The sequence below is a fragment of the Spermophilus citellus genome (genome assembly GCF_964194105.1).
Source record: "Spermophilus citellus genome assembly, chromosome: 7".
NCBI classification, from domain to species: Eukaryota; Metazoa; Chordata; class Mammalia; order Rodentia; family Sciuridae; genus Spermophilus; species Spermophilus citellus.
Genome location: NC_138188.1, coordinates 119,416,906 through 119,443,313, shown reverse-complemented (window position 1 = coordinate 119,443,313; position 26,408 = coordinate 119,416,906). Strand labels below are relative to the sequence as shown.

Genomic DNA, 26,408 nt, shown 5'->3' with positions numbered 1-26,408 from the left:
ATATTTTATTTAGAGATAGAGTTGCTTAGGGCCTTGCTAGGTTGCTGAGGCTGGCTTTGAACTCATGGTCCTCCTGTCTCAGCCTCCTGAGCTGCTGGGATTACAGGCATGCGCCACCATGCTCAACGTGTTCAGAATATCTTTAAACTATTGGCTTCGCCCCATCGTTGACTATATCTCTTCACATGATGTATACTTTTGTGAAACACTGGTTTTAAAAAAAATCCACTTTCAAAATACCTTCTGGATCATTTCTGTTTTTTTGGTTGACTTGCTGATAGCTCAGGTCAAATGGGTTATAGCTTTTTCTTGTAACGTGGCCGGCATAGAAGGGGCTACTCTGCCATTTCTTTGGTATCTGGATGTTCTTCTGGCATAGATAGTATCTTCAATTCACTGATTGTAGAAATCTTTTAAGGGAGAAATAATTTTAACTCACTGGAATCCATTTGGAAAAGATTAGTTTAGTGGAAACTGGATAATATAATCCATGCATCCACTCAAAGAGGCTCATGTTAACTGATGAATATCACAAAATTCTAAGAGCCTAAAAAAGAATAATTGTGGATTTCCACACTCTTCAATTTCTGTTCTCCCTCCAAGATGTCTCAGGTATATTATAAAGTATGCAATTATCTAATGCACATATGCACACCAATATGGGCAGCAGCACTCATCCACTTATTAAGCATTGGTAAACTTTTCTTTATTTTTTAGATTTAAAGCATAAATAGAACTTCTTGGTGGACTTGAATCTATAATTGAAAAAAAAATTGCATAGAAATGCACACAGACATGCTTGAGTACATGTAAATACTTGGGAAATCTGAACAAATTCCCTGGCTTGTACCAATGTTGATTTCCTTGTTTTGCTATTGGACTATAGTTATGCAAGATGTGACCACTGAGAAGAACTAGGTGAAGGGTACAAGCAAACCTTTCCCTCCCTCGCTCACTCACTCTCTCTCTCTCCCTCCCTCCCTCTCTATTTTGTTCTTGCAACTTCTTATGAATCTATAATTATTTCAAAAATTATATAAATAGAAGATCTAACATTATTACATCCCAGTGGACTGCTTCTTAAAGGTCCAGGAGATCAACTCCTTATAGAGACCATGACTCTGGCTCACAGAGAGACTTGAGGAGAGTGGTTTCCCCTGTTTAGGCTCATTTCCCTCATCTGTAAAATGGGCAGTTTGGCCCAAAGCCCCTTCAACTCTAAAATTCTAGGATTATACGTACAGTTTTGGGTAGGAGGATGTAAATCTCTTCCAGATTATGCAATTGGATGTGTTCAGCTCCTCCTTCCTGGAAAATGGACTTGGAACTGTTCACCTCTTCTCACAGGATCCTTCAAAGAAAAATCCAGAAAGTTTGAAGATGTTTTTATCAAACACCTCAAATAAAGTATCACAAAAGTTGAATAAAAGGAAAAGGTAATATTCCTTTCTGAAGATGATGACGTCTGTATTGAACCTTGAAGTCAAGTTACTGTGTGTTGGCTACTTTTTGCTTCCTTGACCTGTTCAGCTTGCTCAAAATACTAGCTGCGTGGGGAAAACATCCCTTCAGCAGTGGAGTTGAAAGAGATGTGTGGGGATTGAGGTAAGGCTCAGAGCCCATAGACATTCCTAAATGTTACCCTGATATTAGAGGGGGAAAGTTGATTGTTTTCCAAGGCATAGCAATAAAAAGTTCATCCCTGGAGAAAGCCCAGGGTGGAGTTATGTGCCTTTTCACATCTGTTGATAATCCTTTAATCCTGGCAACTGCTCAATTGAGAATATGCTTATTTAGGATATGGGAACCCAAAACAGTTCTCACAATGGCTATCAGCATAGCCTGTGTCTTAGAGAGTTATCAGCTGTGGGCCGTCCTTCAACCACCCCTCCCCCTCTGTTTCTTTGGCTATATCCACAGAAATAACCACATGCTAATGAAAAGATAGATATTAAAGTTTGTTTACTGCAGTAGGTTTGAACTTTGAAAAATCTGGAAATAATTTAAATATTCATCAACAGGGAAATGGTTAAATTATGCCAGTGGGTTTTAAGCTGGCATAATGAATCAATAAATTTAGGGGAAATGATATAAAGATGATATCTTTTATTTTGTGTAATAAACATTGCCAAACACTAACACCCACGAATACTACTGTCCCATCAAAAATAAAAGGAGGGCTGGGGTTGTGGCTCAGTGGTAGAGTGTTTGCCTAGCATGTGTGAGGCCCTGAGTTCAATTCTTAGCACCACATATAAATAAATAAAATAAAGTCCATTGACAACTAAAAAAGTATTAAAAAAATAAAATAAAAGGAATTTTATTAAAAAAAAAGGCAATTGGTGCAGGAAGGGAACATTGGAAACCTATGTCAACAAATGGCGGGGGGGAGGTGTTCTTTAGTGGGTAAAATCTGATAAGGCCTGTAGTTTAACATTAATATTATATCAATATTAATTTCTTGACTTTGCTAACTATATTCTGGTTATGTTAAGAGAATACTCTTGTTTTCAGGAAATACACATTGAAGTATTTAGTGGTAAAGCACACTTATGTCTTTGATATACTCACAAACAGTTCAGGAAAAAGATATTTTTGCAACTCCTCTGTAAGCTTGGAGTTATTTCATGATACAAAGTTAAAATGTGTGGATTCGATTTTTATTTACAATGCAGAAACTTATGCTTTGAAGTGTATGAGATGCTATAGTGGTGTTTTTCTTGGAATACATTTGTTTTGCAACACGATGTAGTTTGCACCATACAGCTAGTTTTAGATTGTTTTTTTCTTATTACATTCACAAAATCACTTTCAAAGTTGTATGTTGAAGAAATGGAAGCAAATGTTGAAATTACGTCAGTCAATGTGCAGGTTTTGACACAATGTGCAAAACAAAGAAGGGCTACCCCTATGGCGGGTGAATTCTCTGCCTTCTCACCCCAGAGTAAGCATTTGAGATGGCGGGGGCAAGCTGGATATCTGTCTCATAGTAGCAGGGGACTCTCTGCTTGCTGTTCTGAGCCCACTCACATGGAGGGCTGAATTCCTATCTCTCAACAGGAAATAAGAAGTTACTTGAAATGGGGTCACCTGTTGTTTGACAATGAAGTCCAACAGGAGTACAATGGAAACCTATTTGGCTGAAAGTGAATAGATGGATATATTTACTTCTGGCTGTGGACTTGCAAGTTACTTGTAGCCATATCGCTTTGCTTCCTCCTATGCTGTACAAAACATCCAGATTAATCTTTCCAAAACATTTCTAGGCCCTTCCTACAAAATTGAAGAACCAAAAACAGATTCTTAAACCCAACATCTTGCAAAATCTGGACTCACCTCTCTTCCCAAATTATTTCTCTTGGTTTATTCCTGGATTGAACCTGCATTCCGTACAGGTTACTCATGGTCTTTTGAACTTAGCATATATTTTTCTTTCCCCAGGGTATTGCTTGTACTGTGTCCTGAGTCTGGGATGTTCTTCCTGCCATCTTTTCCAAACAGAAAAATTCCTGCCAATTTTCATGCTCAGGCAAATTGCTATGGTTTGGATGTGGTTTGAATGTGTCCCCCCTCCAGGTTCACGGTTGACATTTAATCCCCATTGTAGATGTTAAGAGGGTGGAAACTTAATCTGACTATGGTGTTTAGAAGTGAGCCCTTTAGGAGGAGATTAAGTTTGGATAAGGTTATCAGAGTGGAGCCCTCATGATTGAATACCAGTGGTTTTGTAATAAAAGGGAGAGAGATCAAAGAGACATACATGTGTGTTCTGTCTCTCACCACATGATGTTCTATGCTGCCTTGGAACTCTGCCAGCAAGAAGACTATCATCAGATGTGGGCCTTTCAACCTCTAGAACAATGAACTATGAGGTAAATAACCCTTTTTTGTTCTACAAAGTAATCCCATTTGGGGTATTCTGCTATAGTAATGAAAAGCAGACTAATACAGCATATATTCAGGACATTGATTGGAACAAAAAAGAAACTAGATTCATATTTAAAACTTGAGGTTAAAGCTGGAGCAGAGCTCAGTCAAGCATATTCAATACCCTGCACTGTAAAATAAATAAAAAATAACAACAACAATACATTTGTGGCTTATAAATTTCTTTGTATTTTAATTACACATCAAGAGATCTCCCCCAAAATAAAAGAAAAATTATGAAAAGTTGATCCATCTGATTGGAAATTAGAGCAGAGAATAATCATTCCATAGCATGTTGAGTACGTTTTACCTGGTAATTTCATTAACATCAGAACTACTCCACCCATCTCTAATACTACTTGTCAATAACAGTACCTTTGGATTGGAATGAAAAATCAGCCCTTCTTACATGATAATCCAAATTGAACAACCCAGAATCTTGAGACAGGAAAATTCAGTTTTCAGTTCTCAGTCTCCTCCCATTCTTTTTTGGTTCATCTGCAGAGAGATGGCCCATTAAGACCTGTGCGTGTGCGTTCTAGACACCAGTGAGAGTAAAGACTTTATTTTGTTTATGGTGAAACATCTCCTAGAAAATGGGAGTAACTGCTCGAAGCCCCATGGTGACAGTGTTTGATCTGCAAGCTCTTGAAGGATTATATTTGTGTTGCTCGATAAATATTGAAGGAATAAAGAGAGTCTAAGCTGGATGTAGAAATTTCTCTTCCCCTTGTCCTCGAGCCTGTGTGCTTTTCAAGAGCCTGTCCTGTCTTCCATGTTGTCTTGGCATGTGTGTTTCTGTGTTCCCCACTTCACTGTGCCTCCTGGGAACAGGAGACATATTTTATTCATGTTTGTCTTTCTCCCTGTGATTAATAAATCTATGGCTTTCAGAAGATTTTCAGGAAGATTGTATTCAATAATAAAAGTAAATAAATGCCTGTAATAAAGTTAAAAGAGACTGGTTAGCTTTTTTTTTTTTTTTGCAAGTATTATCGTCTCATTACAAAACCATTCACAACTGTGCAATTTTATGCATATATCTACATAATAATACTAAAGTAGGTTCAAATATTATTTCCTATGATGTCTTTCATGTCTACCCCAGAAAATATTAAAAGTTCCCTTTCTTCAATATCTCACAGCATCTTGTCATCTTGTATGTTTCTCTATTACATATTGTACACAATTGTGTGTTTATACAGTTGTGTTGATCTATGGAGGGAACATCAGATTTTTGAGAACAAAATCTGTGCCCTATTCAACTTTAAATCTCCAGTATCTACTTACTAATCTTAACACATAGTGGGTATATTAATGTTTTTGAATTAATAACAAACCATTTTGAAGTGAAGTGTACCGGTTGGAGAATATCTTAAAGTGTGTACATAGGAAGATTTTTTTTTTTTTTTTTTTTTTGGCTAGGAAAGAAGAGCTATGAAATCCAGTAGTAATCAGATTTTTTATTTTGAAGTTACTGACCCTTTGCTAACATGTCCAAATTACTTGCTGTGTTATCAGAACGAAGTCAACTAATTTCCTTAGGTACTTGCTTGCTTTTCACCTTGTATTTCAGAAGCCTTTATTTTCATTGACTATTCTTTAAGCCAGGAACTAAGTTCCAGGTTTTTATTATCAGCTTTTGTGTTCTTAGCAGAGGCCCCATGGAACTATTATCTAATCCACCGTCCTCCTTAAAGTCCCAGATTGTGCCTTTTTGATAAAGGAAAATTAAGAAATCACCAGGAAAAAAAAAAAAAAACAATGAGATCAGTTGACATGACTTACAGTCTCTCCCAATTTCAACTTGATATGCCCACTACCATATTCTTGATTGCATTTATTTTCTGTAGTGGCTTCTGCTGCCTTAATTTTGTGGATAAAAGAAACCTTAATTCATACAAAGTAAAGGAACAGACAGAATTTAGCATGGACATGAGAAGACTCAAGTATGTCATGATTGTTATCTCAAATGCCTGGGAGGCTGAATATGAATGCGGGCCCCTGAGCAGTTGTGTGAGGGTCTTTCGGACTAAGAAAAGAACAGTGAGTAAAAATCATGAAGTCATGGCTTGGCTCCCTATAAGGAAGAACTTTCTACCAGAGAGAACAGCTCACCAATGGGATGGGCTGCCTGAGAAGCTAGTGAATCGTGGCTAGTGACAAGAAGTGACAGCTTTCCAAATGAATCAGAACAATATTTATTAGATACCTTCTACACCTCTACAACCCAGACACTGTCTGAAGCACTGGAAGTACAAGGAAGGAAGACAGCAGAATGACTGATCTGAAGGGCACTTATAAAACAGCGGAGGAAGACAAGCAAATAAACAAATAATATATTGTGATAAATGTTCTGGGAGAGATGGAGGTACTGTATGATGAGAACATAAAGAGAAGAATAATGAACTATTGAAAAGTATCTGTATTCCCTGGCACCGTGGCTATGTCTGTAGTTCCAGCTCCTTGGGAGGCAGAATCAGGAGACTCTCAAGTTTGAGGCCAGCCTGATCAACTTAGTGGGATCTTGTCACCACAAACCCTTAAAAAGGGCTGATGAGGGCTGGGGATGTGGCTCAAGCGGTAGCGCTCTTGCCTGGCATGTGCTGGGCCGCTGGGTTCGATCCTCAGCACCACATAAAAATAAAAAAAATAAAAATATGTTGTGTCCACTGAAAACTAAAAAAATAGATATTAAAATTAAAAAGGGGGGGGGGGGCTGGTGATTTAGCTCAGTGGTAGAACACTTGCCTAGCATGTGTGGGGCCCTGGGTTCAATCCCCAGTACTATAAAGAAAAAAAGGATCTGTGTTTGTCAGCCCCGTCTTTTGCTGCTGTGACCTGAGAAAAACAAAGGAGGAAAGGCTCATGGTTCCCAGAGGTTTCAGTCCAGGGTGAGCTGGGTCCGTTGCCTTCAGACCTGTAGTGAAACAAACATCATGGCAGAGGGCATGGCAGAAGAAAGTTGTTACTTGATGGCATTCAGGAAGCAGAGACACAAGGGAGAGAGTGGGTATGGGGCAGGGACAAGAAACACCCTCTCAGTGACCTAGTTCCTACAACTAGGTCTCACCTCCTAAACTTTCCACCATCTCCCCATAACACCTTCAGCTATGAACCATTCAGTGGATTAAGGCATTGATGAGGTCAGAGCCCTCATGATCTGATCACTTCCCAAGAGCCCCATTTCTGAACATTGCTGCACTGGGAACCAAGCCTTCAACACATGAGCCTTTGGTGGACACTCCAGATCCAAACCCTAACAGGATCTAGTCAGAAGAGGAAACAGCCTTGAAAAGTGATGAAGACATTGGAGAATATTGAAAATACTCAGGCTTTTGAGAGGGTGGGTTAGGAGGAACCACAGAATGGATTATATTGAAGAATTGGACTAGCTATGTATTCAGTTTCCTTTACTCCAAATGTTCTGTCTATTGGTTAATTACTTATTTAAGAACATAATTTTCTCCCTACTCCCTAAGAGACTAGTAGTGTTGAGGAAGGAGATCGGGAGAGGGAGGAGGGAAAGAAAGGGAAAGTCCTGGGAAATAAATTTCATCAAATTATATCATGTGCATGTACAAATATGTCACAACGAATCCCACTATTATGTATAAATATAATGTGCCGATGAAAACATAAATAAATTAATAACTTATTAAAAATAAATAAATAGGGCTGGGATTGTGGCTCAGTGGTGGAGTGCTCGCTTGGCACGGGCGGGGCCCTGGGGTCCTTCCTCAGCACCACATAAAATAAATAAGTAAAATAGAGATTGTGTCCAACTACAACTAAAAAAATTTTTTTTAAATTAAAATAATAAATAAATAAATAAATAAATAAATAAATAAATAAATAAATAAATAAATTTGGTAGTATATGCCTTAGCTAGCTCAATGGCAGGTTTGTGGTATTTGTAGTCAGCATAAGGGTTGGCTGGATAACTTCTTCTGAATATCGTAAGTGTCCTCAGCAACTGTTCCCCACTTCACTTACCCAGCAGAGTGATATCAGAGAAAATTTTACCTGGTTTGGAATGAGGATTTGATATTTGTGGGATTCAAGCTTCCAAACTTTCCTTATTACTAAATGACAATTCACTTGAGCCTCATTTTACAGACCCTCAGGACAAATAATACTTAACCTTCTTTGAAGATGCAAAATGCTCTTAACTTTAAAGGTTTTTTGTTTTTTTTTGGTTTGTTTGTTTTGTTTTTTACATCAACCATAATCTTCTTGCTGACCTACCACAAAGTGGGTGGGTGGAGAAGACTGAAGATTTTCCTTGAATTTCCACAGTGCTTTTGTTTATTTGTTTGTTTTGAGTTCTGCCTATTAATTTCTCCTGCTGGTTTTCTGCCTCCTGCAGGGAGGCCTGGACACAGAAGCTGGCAAGTTGATCTTAGTTGTTAACTTCATGTCTCTCATTAGCGAAATTGAGTTTAAAATAATTGATTTCAGGAATCCTGAGGAGACAATCATTAAATCACCAACATGCAGGATGTAAAAAGGGCAGACACTGTTCAAGCTAAGACTCTGTTAAACTTGTTTTCTTGAACCATTTTCACCACCTTTCATTAAAAAAAAATCACTTCTCTACATATATTCACCAAAAAACTTTGTAAATTAATGTGTATAATAATTTTATTCATAATTTCCCCAAACTGGAAATGACTCAAATGTCCATTGACTGGGAATGGTTCAACAAACTGGAAAATCCATATAATGGTCTGTCTTCAGCAATAAAAAGGAACAATCCACTGATACAGGTAACAAAACGGATGGATTGTTAATATTTTAAGAAAAAGAGATCATACTCAAAAAGCTACCTTCCTTATGATTCCATTTATATGACATTTTGGAAAAGAAAAAAAAATAGAGAGTCTGAGTATAGATCACTGGCTACCAGAGAGTGGGGAGCAGCATTGATCACAGAGTAACAGAAGACAGTTATTTTTTTTCTTTTTGATAGATTTTTTTTTAAACTTAATTATGGTGTTGGCTACGTGACTATGTGAATTTGTCAAAACTCATTGAATTCAATGCTAAAAAGGAGTGAAATTTATTGTAGGTAAATTATACCTCAACAAATCCAATTTGAAACAGCAATGATAAAAACAAAACAATCTCTTCCCTTTAACTGGGACTCAGTTATGCCTTGTGTTGTAGTTCTCCTGCTCAGCTGCTCACTGGTCTCGTCCAGTGTCTGTGCACTCTGCTTCACGTCTCCTCACTCCTCAGCGAGCTTCAAGTATCTGCATGCTACCCATCCAATCCAAATGCACCTCATTCCTGAGCGGGAAGCTTCTCCGCTTACTCTGACAAGAAGCAGCTCTGAATCTTCTGGGCTTTCATGACCCCCAATTATCAGGCATGATGACAATCTCCACTTGTACCCTTTATCTCTTGTGTTCTTTCTTCTGTACCAAAGATCCAGCATGTCACATTCCTTTTAAAAAATATTTGTTTATTATTTCATCTAAAATAACAATAATAAACTTATTACATGCTAAGATAAATAACTCATTTTTTTAAAAAAATTGTCATTATCCAAACCAAAACAGATATGATGAGGAAAATGATACTGTATGATATTTTTGCAAAATCTCTTAAGTGATGCATGGGCTCCTTAAGGACAACCGAGCTCTCCTAGCTGCTGCTATAGTCAATGTGCTGCAAAAACCACATGTTATGTAGCTTCAGGAAAACCCACTGTATAGTCATGATAAAATAAGCATGAAATAAACAAATAATGTGTTAGTTATATATTCTTTTTTTTAAAGAGAGAGTGAGAGAGGGAGGGAGAGAGAGAGAGAGAGAATTTTTAATATTTATTTTTTAGTTATCGGTGGACGCAACATCTTTGTTTGTATGTGGTGCTGAGGATAGAACCCGGGCCGCACGCATGCCAGGCGAGCGCGCTACCACTTGAGCCATATCCCCAGCCCAGTTATATATTCTTATGGTGCTGAGAATTGAACCCAGGGCCTCCACATGTCAAGTTAAGCATTCTACTACCGAGCTACATTGTCCCAGCCCAATGTGTTAGCATTATAAAGAAACTACTATTAATAAATCAATTAACTCCTGACAGAGTTCTAGGGACCCACAGGATCCAGGACAACACTTGAGGACTGATGCTCAAGACCATCTCTGCTGTTAAGGTTACTCATATATTTATCATGTACTGCAGGCCCTGCACATGTACAACCTCCCCTGCTCTTGGTGTCCTGCACCACAGTGGAACATTTATTGTAATCATGAAACTTGTTAACATATCATCACCCAATGTTTATAGTTTGCATTAGGGTTTACTCTTAGTCTTGCATGTTCTTTTGGTTTTGACAAAGATAAAATGACATGTACCCATCATTGTAGAATCACTGCCCTAGAAATCCTCTGTGCTTTTTCCCTTCGATTTCCCTCCCTGCAAAGCACTGAAAACCACTGCTGCTTTATGCTATTCCCATAGCTTTGCCTTTTCCAGAATGTCATATAATTTAAATCATACAATATGTAGATTTTTCAGAAAGGCTTATGCATTTAGGCTTAATGCTTAGGTTTTTAGGCTTCCTCCATATCTTTTCATGGTTTGACAACTTGAAACTTGTTTCTTCTTTCCTCCTGTTTCTCCTTTTCCTTCTTCTTCACATTCTCCTTCTTCTCCTCCTCTTCCTCCCCCTACACCTCCTTTTTTGTAGTACTGGGGATGGAACTCAGGAACTTGCACATGCTAAGCAAGCTGTCTACCACTGAGCTACATCCCCAGCACAACTTATTTCTTATTAATGCCAAATAATATTCCATTTTATGGATGTACCACCATTTATTTAATCATTCCCTCACTGAACCTTACTGAATGACGTCTTGATTCCAAATTTTGGCAATTATGAATAAGCTGCTATAAACATTTTTGTGCTGTGTTCAGTGAGGACACACGTTTTCAATTTGTTTGGGTAAATACAAAGAAGCACAATTGTTAAATTGTATGATAGAAGTATGCTTGGTTTTGCATGAAACTGCCAAACTATCTCCTAAAATGGCTGTATCATTTTGCAATCTCACCAGCAACAAATGAAAGTTTCTGTTGCTCTAAATTCTCTCCAGCATTTGGTTTCTTTAGTATTTTGGATTTTGGCTTCTAACTGGCAAGTTGTGGTATCTTATTGTTGTACTTGGCAAATCCCAATAATATGTGATGTTGAACTCTTCTTAGGCTTATTTACTATCTGTATGTCTTTTTTGATGACATGCCTAGTTAAACCTTTTACCCATTTTTAAAATCAGGTTGTTTGTGTTTTCTCTCTTCTCTCCCCCCACCCTCTCCTCTCTCTCTCTCTCTCTCTTTTTTTTTTTTTTTTTTTTTTAGGTCCTGGGGATTGAATCCAGGCTTTGTACATGCAAAGCAAGCACTCTACCAACTGAGCTATATTCCCAGCTCCATGGTTGTTCATTTCTCATTGTTGAGTTTCAAGAGCTCGTTGTATGTTTTGATTAACAGTCCTTTATTAGATGTGCCTTTTGCAAATATTTGATCCTGATCTGTGATTTTCTTTCTCATTCTCTTTCCCACAGACGTTTTTAATTTTAATGAAGTCCAGTATATCAATTATTTCTTTCATGGCTCATGCCTTTGGTGTTGTATCTAAAAACTCATAACCATATCCAAGGGCATCTGCATTTTTCTCCTATGTTATCATCAAGGGGTTTTATAGCTTTGCATTTTACTTTTCTATGTTTCATATTAATGTTTGTGAAGGGTGGAAATTCTGTGCCTCCATTTATTTCATATGTGTGTATGTATGTGACTGTCCAGTTGTACCAACACCGTTTGTTGTAAAAAACTACTGCCGCAGTCTGGCTGGGCACAAAATCACGAGCCACTCAAGCAGGAACAAGCTTTATTTCTGAAACTCCCGCCAATGCCACGCACGCTCCCGGGGGATATGCTGAACCACACAAGCGGCCTTCTGGGGGGGGGGGGGGCTACGCCAACAGGAAAATCCCTCCTCTGGAAATCCCTCCTACTGTACTTCGGCAACCAATGGGAACTCTCCGGGGGTCCCTGCTAGAGCTCCAAAGTAGCAGGCTGAGGCATACAGCAGGGGTCTAATATCCAATTGAATGCAGATCTTAACATAATCATATCATCTCAGTGGCTTGCTGGCATCACCTTTCAACCAAAAATGCCATGCATCATTCCTACTTGGCTATGGCTCTCAGCAAACTACCTTTGTTCACTCCATTACTTTTGCTTCTTTGTTAAAGATCAGTTGACTGTATTTGTGTGGTATATAATGGGCTCTTTATTCTGTTCCATTGATTTACTCTCCTTCTCTTTTGCCAGTCATATGTTGTCTTGATCACTGTAGCTTTACAGTAAGTCTTGAAGTTTGATAGTGTCAAGCCTCCTAATTTCTAATCTTTTAACATTGAGTTGATTATTCTGGGCATTTTTCTCTCTGCATAATCTTGAGGATCAGTTTATGAATATCAACAAAATAACTGACTCTGATTTTGGTTGAATTGTGTTGAATCTATAGATCAAGTTAGGAAGAACTGAGATGTTCATAACATCAAGTTTTCCTATTATAAATATGAAATATCTCTCCATTTATTTATTTATTTGTTGATATATTTTATCAGAGTTTTTCAAAACTCTATGTAGATCCTGTATATATTTTGTTAAATTTATGCAAAAATATATTGTTTTGGGGGTACTAATGTAAATGGCAGGGTGTTTTTAAGTTCAAATGAGTTTATTGCTGATATATAGGAAAACAGTTGATTTTTATATGTTACCCTTGTATCCTGCAACCCTGGTATAACTGCTTATTAGTCTCAGGAGATTTTTGGTGATTCCTTTAGATTTTCTAAATATAATTATGTCATCTATGATCAAAGATGATATTATTTCATCCTATGCAATTGGTATATCTTTTATTTCCTTTTTCTTATCTTATTGCATTAGTCTTGATCTCCAGTATAATGTTGAAAAGCAGTAATGAGAGGGTATATCCTTACCTTGTTCCTGATCTTAGATAGAAAAGTTTTGAGTTATTCACCATCAAATTTAATGATAATTGGAATTTTGTAGATGTTTTTGTAGTGTTGAGGAAGTTCCCCTCTATTCTTACAGGGGAAAATTTTGTTGTTGTTGTTGTTTTAATTATGAATGGGTGTTGGTTTTGTTAAATGCTTTTACTGCATTATTAATATGCTTATATGGTTTCATTCTTTATCCTTTAATATTACATTAATTGATTGGTGAATGTTAAAACAGCTTTTGAAAAAATGTGATAAGTTCCAGGTGGTCATGCTGTATAATTATTTTTAAACACTATTGGATTCAGTTTGCTAATACTTTACTGAGATTATGTTTTTGAAAGATAATGGTCTGTAGATTCTTTACTTCTTTATTTGTAATATCTGTCTGATTTTATAAAGATAATGTTGTCCTTATAGAATGAGTTAGGCAGTATTCCCTCTATTTCTATCTCCTGGAAGATAATTGGTATAATTTTTTTTTTCTTAAAAATTCACCAGTGAGGGCTGGAGTTGTGACTCAGTAGTAGAGCGCTTGCATAGCATGTGTGAAGCACTGGGTTCGATCCTCAGCACCACATAAAAATAAATAACTATAACAAAGGTATTGTGTCTGTTTACAACTAAAAATATTTTTTAAAAAAATTCACCAGTGAACCCATCTGAGTGTTTTTTTTTAATGAAAATTTTACTTAGATAATTGTAGATTCTCATGCAGTGTAAATAGCAACACAGAGAAACTCATGTGTCTTTTATCCAGTTTTCCCCAATAGTAACATCTTGCAATACTATAGTGTAATGTAACAACCAGTATATTGGCATTGATACAATTTATCTTATTTGAACTTCCTTACTTTTACTTGTACCCATTTGTATATGTGTATTTAGTTCTATGCAGTTTTAGAACATGTATTAGTTTGCTATTCACCACCACAGCACAGAAGCAGAAAAGTTCATATCCCTTCTTATGCTTTCTGTGGCAACCTGGATACATTGCTAAGTGACAGAATCTTAGTAAATATTTATCAACACATTTCCTTAAGGGATTTCATTTGTAGCAACCCAGGAATGATTACTAGGATTTTCTTTGTTCTGTTGTCCCTAGAACTGGCCCTATAAGCTATTGCAAAGGATTGAAGCTGATGGGCTTATTTTTGCATTAGAATTGCTGAATACATCTTGTTCGTGTCATATACATGTCACATTTTAACTGTTAGAAGCTGATGTACATGACACAACTTTCTTCCCCAGGTGAGAAATAACCTATCTACAGTTACGGGGCTAAGGGATGACATTTCACACCTATGACAGTCAACAGGATAAGTATCATGTTCAACCTGACTTCTAAGGGTCCACGATATGGTTATGTCAACATAGTGCATTGATGGTTCTGGAGGAGAAGGGAAGCACCACATAATATAATTTATTTATTCATTAAACAAGTTTCAAGAGATGTTTGTGTGTTATCCTTTTAGGAATTCAAAAATGAACTGAACAAATATTTGGACAAATTATCTTACATAATAACCTGGGAAATGTGACAGGTTAATGTAATTCATCTTCTTCCCCACTCTTCCTCTTCAGAGCCCTGTTCCCAAGCTGAGCAAACTCCCCATTTGCTAGCCACTCAACCTCACCTACCTTCCCTGCCTCTGCCCTTGTTCTTGGTAGTTCCTTTGATCTATGTCCTTTACCTCTTATGATCATTTCTTTTCCCAAATTCAAACTTTGCTATGAAGATGGTCATACTATCCCCAAACACATCGACTCTTTCCCCTCTAAATCCTTTTTATTGGCTTTAAATTCTCATACTTTGAATTCAGAATATATATATATATATATATATATATATATATATATATATATATATATATATATTAGCTTCTTAGTAGATAAGTGCTTGGATGGTAGGATCTATGTCTCTGATGGGATCTGGTCAATTTCCATCATAAGCATCACACCTATCTTTCCCATCTACCTCTCTACACATGAAAATGTAGATGCAGTTTTTGTGAACATTTGATATGGACCTTATGGGCCCAAAGGACAGGGAAACAAAATATTCTTAGGTTTCTTTTCTAATATTTGTTTTATAGTCCAGAATCCTTCAAGCATTCCCAGATTTCCTGTGGTGAAGAACATCCTCCTAGTTTCTGAGTAAAATCCCCCAAGGAATAAAAAGATTGGGAAATATTCTGTAATGGAATGTCAGAGCTGGAAGGTGCCTTAGGGATCATCTAGTACAACCACTAGTTTTAAATATGAGGAAACTGAGGCTCAGAAGGGGAATGAGGCTTGTTCAAGGTCACAAAGCTATTCGGGACCCGAGATTTACAAGGAGCACAGGTCTTTGGATGGTTACTGGCATGTGGTCAGAAGGCCAAGTCGCCTTGCCCAATTCCCTCTCTGGAGGTTCTGCCTGAAGCAACTCTGGGTGTTCAAAAGCATTACATCAGGCCTTCCAGAAGCTTTGCTAAGTAGATCATCTGCTCAGGATTCCATAAGATTAATGATTTCTGTATGAGGGAAATAGCTGGACACAATGTCATCAAGGGTCCCAACACAGGTCCATAGTCAGCAGCCAGAGCAGGTAGGGGACTATGTCTTTAGAGTAATAGATTCCTGGAGCTGAAGAAAATCTTGGGGATTATCTAGAAGAGAAAGCAGAACTTGAACATGAGGTCTTGTCTTTTAGAAATGATTCCCCATCTCTGGTGCTCAGATTTCAAGTGTATACAATAAAGAGGTTGTGAGAGATGATGCCAAATGTGCTTTTCTAGTCTACAAAGCATCCCATTTCCTAGTTTGACAGGCGAGAAAATGGAGGATTAATTTTCTTTAAGTGAGTTGGTTGTTCCGTTGTGACCAGAGTCTGGGTCGGCATTTATCCACTGGCCCCAGGAGGCTGGAACCATCCTTCCATGTTGCCCTGTTGCCTTGTGGTGAGTTGTGCAACTGCTGTCCCCAGGCTGTGGCACTGGTCTCTCTTTTCCCCAAGGGACTTCTGGCAGCACTCAGAGGGTCTGAAGAGCCTTTGCCCCCAAAGTGGAGCATGGGTCAAGGAGCTTCCTTCCCTCTCCCTGTTAAAATAAAACCAAAATGAAATGCTTCATTTGCAGGGCAGATAGAGTAGCAGGGTCCTGCTCCCAGCCTCTGCTTAGGTAGGGCCTTGGCACTACTTGTCCTATGCCAGGGGGTGAATGGGTCTCTGCTTCAGTTCTGCAGAATGAAGCCAGGTGACAAGTTAGATCCTGGGCACAGTGGCATGGCCCAAGAGAAGCACCTTCATCCAGCAAACCTTGGAAACTGACTTTCATTGAACCTTGTGGCACTTTGGATCCCATCTAGAAATAGGGAGGGAGGTCGACAGAAGGAAAAAGAATTACACTTTAAACCAAATTGTACATTTAAGACTTACAACCTCTTTGCGGAGCAGATACAGAAAGCATTTTTCTCACCCTCCTCCTTTGCAATATTTTGGAAAAGCTGTTTAAAAGGGCAATTGAAATGAACCAGCCCTGAACCATTTTCCAATTGTTACTATACAATCTAGTAAAATCCAATGATGTTCTTGTTGTAAGGTCACATACACCCTGGGCCTTCCATTTTCCTCTCAAGAGGAAGCCACATGGATGTCAAAACTTGCAAGCCAGGATAGCCCTTCCTGATAATCCTGTTTTTAAAGCGACTTCCCCAGGGTGACACAGAGACAAAAATTATATGTCAATTGTCTGTCTCCCAGTTCCTGTTCCCTGTTGTTGGAGGCACATAATGAAAGTAGAAAGGAAGGGTTCTCCAGAGAGATAAAATAGCGATGCCTAAGCCATTAAAAAAATAAGCTACAGATAATCAGAAGTTCGAGGTCAAGGGATAACTTAAGGCCATCAGAAGCTGGCCAGATTGCACTCAGTTTCTCTAGAGAATTCTGTCCTTTTGGCAGTCAAAGGCAATGATGAGCGCCAAGCCAGGCCTGTGATTTGGGCACAGCTCCAGGGTCCAGCCCCTCTAAAGCCAGGCTCCAAGCAAGCAGGGTCTAGGCCTGAACATACGCTTTTCATCAGAGACACTGGGAGCAGGAGGGGACCTTAGGCATAATTTCATTCCATCTTCTCACTTTGCAGATGTAGAAATCGAAGGCCAGATTGAAGGACAGGATACGGAATGCTCACACAAGGTCATTTGGCAATTTAGGGAATGTGTGGCAGGGTGAAAAGGACTAGCTTCGGTGTGGTGACTAGGTTCCAGATCCTGAATTTGTAAATAACAAGTCACTCTTCACGCTGTACTAAATATTGATATTACATTTTATGTTCATGTGGAAGTGCATGTCTATAGTCCCAGCTACTCAGGAGGCTGAGGCAGAAGGATCACTTACTTGAGCTAACTAGTTAAAACAATCCTGGACAAAATAGTGAGACCTAACTCAAATACTACTAATAATAACAATACTACTACTAATAATAAGCAGGTATAGTGATGCAGGCCTGTAAACCTGTAATCCTAGCAGCTCGGAAGGCTGAGGCAGGAGGATCACAAGTTCAAAGCCAGTCTCAGCAAAAGTGAGGCATTAAGCAACTCAGTGAGACCCTTTCTCTAAATAAAATACAAAATAGGGACGGGGATGTGGCTCAGCGGCTGAGTGCCCCTGAGTTCAATCCCTGGTACCCAATAATAACAATAATAATAATAGCAATAAAATCCAATCTGATAATAATAGTACACTTTTCTGAATGCCCACCACATGCAAAATGCTAAATATATACTCATTTACTTTAATACATACAATAATTCAAGGAGAACTCTCCACTAAACTACAGAGCTTGGGGGTGCTCTGTGATGCAGGGACTGGAACCTGCCCCTTTCTCCTGATGTTATATTTGATTGTAGTGGCATAGACACATGCTAGGGCATCTCACGCATCAGGGGAAACACTCAACCATACTCCTAACTTCTGTTCTCTGTTAGAAATACACCCTGGTTCTATCACCTACTGGATGAATGCCCTTAAAAAGGTCATGCCATCTCAGACCTACTTTCCCTCATCTGAAAAAGAGGAACAAGAATTGCCTAATGGGACAATCTGTGAGGGCTCTACAGATGATGATGATTATTACATCACACAGCACTTCACATTTTCTCAAGAATGTTCACATGCACCTCTTGTAATCTTCACAATACTGTGAGATAGCAGCACATTTGAGGGAAATGCCATACAGGGAGGTGGAATAACTTAAGTGATACAAGGAACACCAATCCAGCTGGAAACTCTAGATGTTTGCTTTCTGGTGACTGGTCTGGTCTGCAGCATCTCATGCAGAAGCAGAGTTCCTAGCCCACTTTAGCTTCCTCTCCACTTCTATCCTGTCTTTGTCTCCTATGATCTACTCTAGCTTTGCCTTCTACTTCCAATCAATCTATTCTCCATCTTTAGCCCTACCATTTTGGCAGGGACTCAGTCTATCATAGTTTTATAGTGCCTTGTTGGATCACCACTTTCAAAGGAACATGGGGTGCATTCTCTTGAGAAGGGATGCTGGATTGTTCTCAATTCTCTGTGAAAAAACAAAAGCTTAGATGTCAAATACAAAACCAAACCCCATGTAGAATTTCCCTTCACCAACCTCATATATTTGACATTTCACAACTCCATCAAACTGATCTCCTAGGAATGAGAAATCCACACATAGAGGGTTATCTAGTCCCACTCCTGGCTGGCCAACAATGCATAGCTAAGAAAAAATTAAGCCAGGTCCTGACCTCCAGTGTGGTAGCTTCAAAGACAATACTTGTCTTACTCCTGGCATTGCGCATAAGAAAGAGTTAGCAAACTTCTGCTCACTACTTCCAGTGAGTGCAGATTCATCGTGAAGCAAAACCTGCCAAAGAATCAGGAAAGGGACTTCAGTTTCCCATGAAACCATGAGCATTGACACACACAGAACCCTTGGCAAAGCTCTCTGGAAGTACCAAATCTGGGGGATAATGAAAGCAGTTTGGGAGTCCTATTAAGTTCTTTTGGGTTTGCAAGGATGTAGAGCACTTTCAGGGTTATTTCAAAAAAAGAGGATCAAAGCAATCATTTAGTAAACCTAAATATTACAACCCAAAAGGGCACCAAATAAGTGCATGTCCTCAGGGCAATCAATTCCTCTCACTTTTCTTCTTTTGTGAAAGGATGAACTAGCAGTAATCTAGAAATTCAGCTGTACCACATTGGGCTGTGATCTTTTGGCAGTTACCTAATCTCTCTGACTCCATCCTCCTCACTTCCAAAATGGAGATTACTAGGCAGATAATGGGGTCATCATGAGAATTAAATCAGATAGCATGTTTGGAAAAGAGTAACCTTGCATCTTGATCTAAGTGGTGGATAAACGTTTTTCCTTTCCAACACCAGCCCATTTATTCTTATGTTCTCTGCTCCTCTGACTAAATTTACAAAATGATTACTTGATTTTTTTTTCTTCTGATCCTAATCAAGTTAGAGAAAGTGAGTGAGGCTGCAATGCATAACCATTTTGAGGGCTGAGTGTGAGTTTTAGGTAAATTCTGGTTTCTGTGTTTGAGAAAGAGCCTATAATTAGTAGTGTCCATTTTTCAATGACCAGATGCAGCAAGCATGGGTACACAGTGATACATGACTCCTCTGCTGTTGGCTCTCTTGTGGCCAAAAGATATTTTTAAAGCCCCTATTTTCATAGAATCTTGTTACTGATTAGCAATGTGCCATTTCCACTTTTTGTTCTACAAAGAAAATGACAGTGACATTTGCCCGACCTTGCTACTTCTAAATGGGTGTTGTTACTAAGCAATTATTTCATGTCTTCACAGCACCAGGTTTTTATATTTTGGGGTTCATATCCCAATTAGACTTCAAGTTTGTGGATAATTCAGGTGACCAAAGTCCAATGCTCTAAAGGATATTCCTCTTACAAAATGTTTCCCTTGTCCAGAATCAAAGCATCTGTCACTTATCAAAACATATTCATTACGTTGGGAAGAGCTTGTTAGAAGATTCCATCTTTTTCAAATAATCATGATGATGATGAGAGGAGTTCTCATCTGTACAGAATTTCCTGAAGTGACAGGGAGCTTTCATTGCTATCATTTCTCTGAAGTCTCTAGCCTATGAGGTTGGCATAGAAAGAAACTTGATCTCCAAATGACAGATGAGAAAATAGTTTAAATAACTTTCTCAAAGTCTCAAAAGCTACACTTCCTGAGCCTGAATGCTCCAAGAATCATTTCAGCCAACTTGAGGTGTGGAATCGATGAGTTAGCTCCTTGGTTGTAAATTCTGATAATGCATGAGCTGTGCAGAACCAGAAAGTCCAGCTCCATCATGACCCACCAAGGAAGGGAACAAGTGGAGGGGACCTCAGCAGAGTCCACCAATTTAGTTAGAAGTTAGATATAGGTTGGGAGGATGAAGACAGGAGCCACAGTATTTGGAGACTGGGAACCTCAAGGTCGAGGTGGTGAATGAGTTTCCAAATGTTGCTGTAAAGAAGTTCACAAACTTTGTGGCTTAAAACAACATAAATCAGTTGCTTTATTGTTTTGGAAGCCAAAAGTCCAAAATTAGTTTCTCTGGACTTTTAGGTTAAGTGGTCAGACTGAAGGGTTCCTGCTAGAGGAGAACTTTTTGTCTTCATTTTTTGTTTCCAGAGGCACAATATTCTTCCACGACTGGCCCCTTCTTTTATCTTCAAAGTGCCTTGCTCAATCTCTGCTTCTGTTATTTTATATATCTCTGACTCTTTCTACATATTTTTTTTTTTGGTCCTACATCCCTCTTATAAAGACCCTAGTGATTACTTGGGTCCATCTGGATAATCGAGGATAATCTCCCACCTCAAGATTCTTAATTTAATCACATCTGCAAAGTCGCTTTATCATACAGGATGGCATATTCACAGATTCCAGGCATTAGGTTATGAACATCTTTGGGAATATCATTGAACCAATCACAGGTGATAAGGTGACAGTGAATGGTGGCAGGAGTTTCTACTGGCAGATGCATCACTGTTTGCCTTTCTGAAAACCATACCCTTCACTGCCACCTGACACGAGGGGCCAAAACAGAACCCTATCTTCTGATTACAAGTAAAGTGCTCTTTCAGGCCCATCACATACACCATCTCATAACTAAATTTACATTCATTTTCGCAAATAGCCCATTCTTTTATAGATGGTAATTAATATTTGCATAATGCTTTAGAGTTTATAATGTCCTTTTTATTTACATGAAATCATTTAAACTCCTACAATAACCCTCTGAGACAGTTATTATTAACACAGTTTTACATATGAAGAAGCTAAAGCTCAGAGGAGTGAAGTGGTTTGTTCAAGGTCACCCAGCTGGTAAGGGCAAGACCACAATGCAAATCCCGAAAGTTCCACTTTGTTCAGCTCTAAATAATGAATCTACACTTAAGTTTGCTTTACTAGAGGTGGTGGTTAATCTTTTAGGGATACTCCAAAGATAACTGGGATCTCCAGTGTGCTATTGAAAGAAAATGAGTTTATAAATGTGAAAGTGTTTTGGAGCATTATGACTCACTACTGTAGAAAGTTATTGATATCCTCATCACCATCATCAGCATCACCATCATCATCATTTGCCCTGAAGACCAAGAGAATTCAACAGTTTAACACCTCTGGATATATCTTGTTTGGTTTTTGGATTTTTTACAGTACTGGGGATTGGATCAGGGCCTCGTGCACACTAGACAAACACTCTATTACTGAGTTGCACCCCTAGCCCAACAGGTAGCACTTCCAATTGCTGTTTAGAACATCGACCCATCCATCTTGCGGTCTCTGGGGACAATGTCATAATAACACATCTCAGGGTTCTGCGGTTTGTTGGCCACCATGCAGGTGTGGCTGGTGGGAGCAGGCCCCTGAATGGATAAGCCAAGCTTTTGTGGCCTTGCAGATAAACAAAGCGGCCCTCGGCTTGGCCAAGCACAAGTTCCCAGACAATTACTTTGGGTGTAAAGGCACTGACCCTTCCAGGTGTACTGTGATGTGCAGTTTTAACTGTTTGCTCCACACATTCATCTTTTTTTTTTTTTTCTGAGACCATTTTATGTGCATTTCAAACATATCTAATTCCCTGGGGTAGAAGAGGTGGGTTTAATGGGATTCAGGAGAGAAAGATGCAGAGCGCTTCAGGCAGGTCCTGGCTGCTCTCTGACAGGTGGCGCTCCACTTCATCACCCCTCCTTTTTTAAGAGCAGCACCCACTTCTGAAATTTGCAACTTCAAAACCAGAACAGAAGACCACTGAGAGGAATAGCCAAGCTGTCCTCCACGTGTGGCTGAGCAGTCAGCCGGCCCTCATCTCATTTGAGTGAGACCGCCAAAAGCCTTCACGTGGGGCCTAAGCCACAGAAGCATTATTAGGAAGTGCTCCCTGCCCCTCACAACGGCCACCCTCACCAGGCAGGGGTGACAGAAGTGAGGCAGGTGCATTCAAATTGTCCTGGTTTGACCAACGGAAATGAGCATTAAAACTCAGTTCAGTCCCACAATGAGTCAGAATGGGGGTGGGGAAGGAACCCAGAGCTCTTTGTCTTGGGTACTAATCCTGCCTTGGTTGCCAGCCCTAGGAATCACAGGATTGGGCCTGGAATCATTTCTTGATTTCATTGCTATGAGATAAAAGGCATTGAACTCTCAGGGGTCTCTCTCATAGTCGCTTTGACCTGCAAACACAGTTGCTTATCAGACAAATTCTCTCCATCTGAAACGTGCCCTCATCCCCAACAACCCCTACCTCTGCCTGCCCAAATCCGACCCCTTCTTTATGTTTGTATTTGACTTCTTCTGATAAGCATTCCCTTGTGCTGCTAGCTGAATCTAGGAATCTCCTAGTTATCAGAATCATCGTTATCCTTTTGCTCAATTATTTATGTATATCATTTAAAAATGGAAATGATTTCTCACCTATTAAGTTGGGCATCCTGCTAAGCATTTTCACACTTAGAGTTTAATTTGCTGTTTTACTCCCTAATATTAGAGAGAAGCTCCTTAAAGGCAGAGACTGTCTGACTCATCACTCCAATCCCTGCCAGGCACTATGATCTCAATAAATAGTGACTGGATTCACAATTTTAGAGAAACCATCGAAAACAATTGTAAATTAGTAGAGAACTTAAAGTTAGCAAAGGGGCCTATTTGTCCAAGTGTCTGTCACTCAAGGAAGACAAGGTGACATCAGTGAGGACCTGCCATGAGGGTATCCCTGTCTGTAGAAGTGACCAGAAAAGGATGAGCCAGAACAATCTTCAGTCAGGGAGAAGCTGGGCAGGAAATGGCAGCACCAGCCAAAACCAAAGGATGTAGGTATAAAAAGCAAGTGAAGACGGTGTGGAAAGAACAAGATGAAATAAGCCTCTCAGAGCAAATGCCAGAAGAGATTCAAGGATCCTGAAGTTCTCATACATGTGGTTCTTTGTGCAGAGTTAAGGGCCAGATATTTAAAGGAGATTTTCAGAGCATGCATTATATTTGAATCCATTACCATGACTAGAAGAAGTTCCTCAAGCTCTTCTTTCCAGGCACTTATGAGGAAGGACTTTTGTTAGAGATCAATGCTCATCTTCCCTTGTCTCAGGACCTACCTCAGGCCATGAAGATCTAAGAAGCACCTGGGGAACTAAAAGAGCACAGAAAGGTGAGTCAAGAGACTTGATTTCCAGGTGTAGCCCTTCAGTTAACTTGCATCACAAACTGGAACAAGTTACTGTACTTCTCTGTGTCTCCATTTTCCCGAGTACACAATGATGGGATGCAACGAGAATGTCATCGTCTTCATCTGGAGTGCGTAACAAAATACCAGAGACTGGGTGGCTTGTAGATAAGAGGGATTTCTCATTCTGGAGATTAGGAGTCTGAGATCAGAATGCCAGCATTCTGATCATTTGAGGTCATTTTCTACTTTGCAGATTGTTAACTTCTTACTTTATGCTCAGTTGGTAGAAAAAGTGCCAGAGAGGTCTGTAGGGTCTTCTTTATCAAGTACTAATCCTATCCTTGAGGATCCCACCCTCCTGAGCTAATTACCTCCCAAAGATCTCACCTCCAAATATTATCACATTGGAGATTAAGTTTCAACATATGAATTTTGTGGGGACACAATCAGACCAAAACATTCATTAAGTTTTCTTTGAGCTTCTGCTCCTTACCTTTTAAACACAATGCAAAGCCCTCCTTTTCCCTTTCCTTCCTGGGTCAGGTGTTGAAGCTTCTCTTCTCAACGTGGCTGGTGTACTAGGCTCTCTTCAGCCTTCTTCAAGAACTTGCTTTGCCAGTTTACTTCATTACCTCTTGGCTCCTCAGTCTCTCCTGTTTCCTGAACTCATTTCTTTCAACTTCTCAGTGCCCTTGACTCTCTAAATCATTCATATTTTTATCCAGCAATTGGTATATCTCTCTTCTCTTCACAGCTCAATTTATTGAGTACTCACCATTACCTCAATGGTCTCACTTCTCAACTATCCTCAACCCACTACAACCTGGCTTGTAACACTCCACACACATACCCTTACACGACAATCAAAATCCTCTTTCCGAGGTCCCTGGTGACCTCCTCTTTGCCAAATCAAATGATCTGACTGAAGCCTTCATCCCTCTCACACTCATAGTGATATTTGCACTAAAAACTTACCACTCCACTAGTCATAAAAATCTCTCCTGGTTCTCCACTCTCCCTTCTCTGATGTTCACAATTTAATGTTGAGTTTCATCAATATTCCACCTTCTATTACCCCAGCCTCTTAACTCCAATCATTTAGTTTTAGAGCTGTAAACACATTCATATTCTGATGTCTCTTGAATCTATCTCTCCAGCACCCTCCCAAACACCTCATTTGTCTTCCCAAATGCCTACTCATAACTCCAGTGGAGTATTTTCTGCAGAAGATTCAAACAACACACTCAAAAGAGAATTCATTTGTCTGCACCTCTCACTCTAGCATTATAAAATCTGCTGTGTCCTCTGTGGTCAGCCCTGGAGAATGCATCCACTCCAGCTATAAAACTAGGAGTTAGAGTCTTTCACAATCACTTCTTTTCCTTCCCTTCCCATATCAGTCAAACCCTAGGAATTGAACTTCGGTCCTCCTGTCTTTCCAGCCACAATGCCTCAGCTCAAGCTCTCATTAGCTTTCAGCAGGACCACTGCAACATCGGCTCTCCAAGCTCCATGTCTCTTTGGGTTATCTTTTTAGAAAGCCAGTCTAATCAGGACACACTCTTGTTTAAGAATCCTACTAATAATCTATTGCCTGTAGAATTGAGGCTAAAGTGCTCTAGGTGGGGAACACAACTCTCTTCCCAATCTGATCTTGAGCTTCAGCTCCAACATTTCCACACCACACGGTTACTCTGAACGACTTACCTCAAAGTATCAGTTTTCCCCACAATTTGGGGCCTTTGTACACGCTGTTATCTTTGTCTGGAAAGTGCTTTTGTCCTTCTCTGATTGGCAAATTCAGTCATATTGCACATTTCATCATCTCTGAGAGGTTGCCCCTTATTCCCTCCAGGCAGAACTATTTACTCTGCCCTCAGATCCCACAGCACTTGTACCATACTTTTCATCTTCATGTGTCAGTCACTTCATTATACTTTGAGATCCAGGAGGCTAATAATCTGTACTTATTAATATTTTATATCCCCTGATCTGCTCATAGTCAGTCCTCAGAAAAATAGATACTAAATAAATCGATGAATACATTCAAACATTCTCTGTGTTAAAGGAAGTTTCACATTTTTTTTATTAATCATTAAAAGCAAAATGGACTTTGCAGTCCAAAGTACTGGGGTTCAAATCCCACCTCTCTAACTAATTAGCTGTGTGACTACATGCAAGCAACTCTCAACTCTATGCCTGAGTTTCCTTTTCTCTAACTTGGATAATACCTACCTCATAACATTGTCATGGTTTATATAAGACTTGGATACACAAAATGTGTAGCACAGAGACTGATACCTAACAGCCATGATTGTTACCATTAAGTAGCTGTATTGCCCTGCACCTGCCACTTCCTCTCCCGGAAACCCCTCTGTATAAAATCCTCAGGCTTCATTAGTATTCCTGAAGTTACCCCAAGCTCCATCATTATAAGATGTTACTGCAGTCCAAATCTGCAATATCACTCATTCAGCTCTGATCCTCACCCTGCCTGTAATTATTAAGTCTAGTAGTTTTGCAGGCATAAGCTATGTTCAGTGTAACCAAAGTCAAATTCATCAATCACACTGGAGCTCTCTGAGGGTAAGAACTACTCCTCTGTCCTCCTGTCCTATCTGGGTCAGGGATAGGCACAAAGAAGGTGCTCCAATCTACTCATCAGTAAAAGACACAGTGGAAACAATGAGGCCTCCTCCAAGGGGGCAGCTGGGATGACAGGGACAGGGCAGTG

General features: G+C 39.4%; 1 protein-coding gene and 1 long non-coding RNA gene across 5 annotated transcripts in view; one reads left to right on the top strand and one right to left on the bottom strand.

Annotated features, from left to right (window-relative positions):
* Window positions 1-26,408, top strand: part of LOC308653193 (uncharacterized protein) — a 223,399-nt gene that overhangs the window by 117,422 nt on the left and 79,569 nt on the right. The window lies entirely within an intron of this gene.
* LOC308653194 overlaps window positions 8,884-26,408 on the bottom strand; it is a 29,838-nt gene continuing 12,313 nt past the window's right edge. The window contains exons 3-4 of one of the 4 annotated variants that reach the window (XR_014023007.1): window positions 21,536-21,598; window positions 8,884-9,376 (exon numbers count right to left, since the gene is read on the bottom strand). This is a non-coding gene — a long non-coding RNA (uncharacterized lncRNA). Of the gene's footprint in view, window positions 9,377-13,686; window positions 16,053-16,096; window positions 16,317-21,535; window positions 21,599-26,408 lie in introns of those variants that run through there. The other 3 variants (XR_014023008.1, XR_014023009.1, XR_014023010.1) reach the window with 3 other exon arrangements.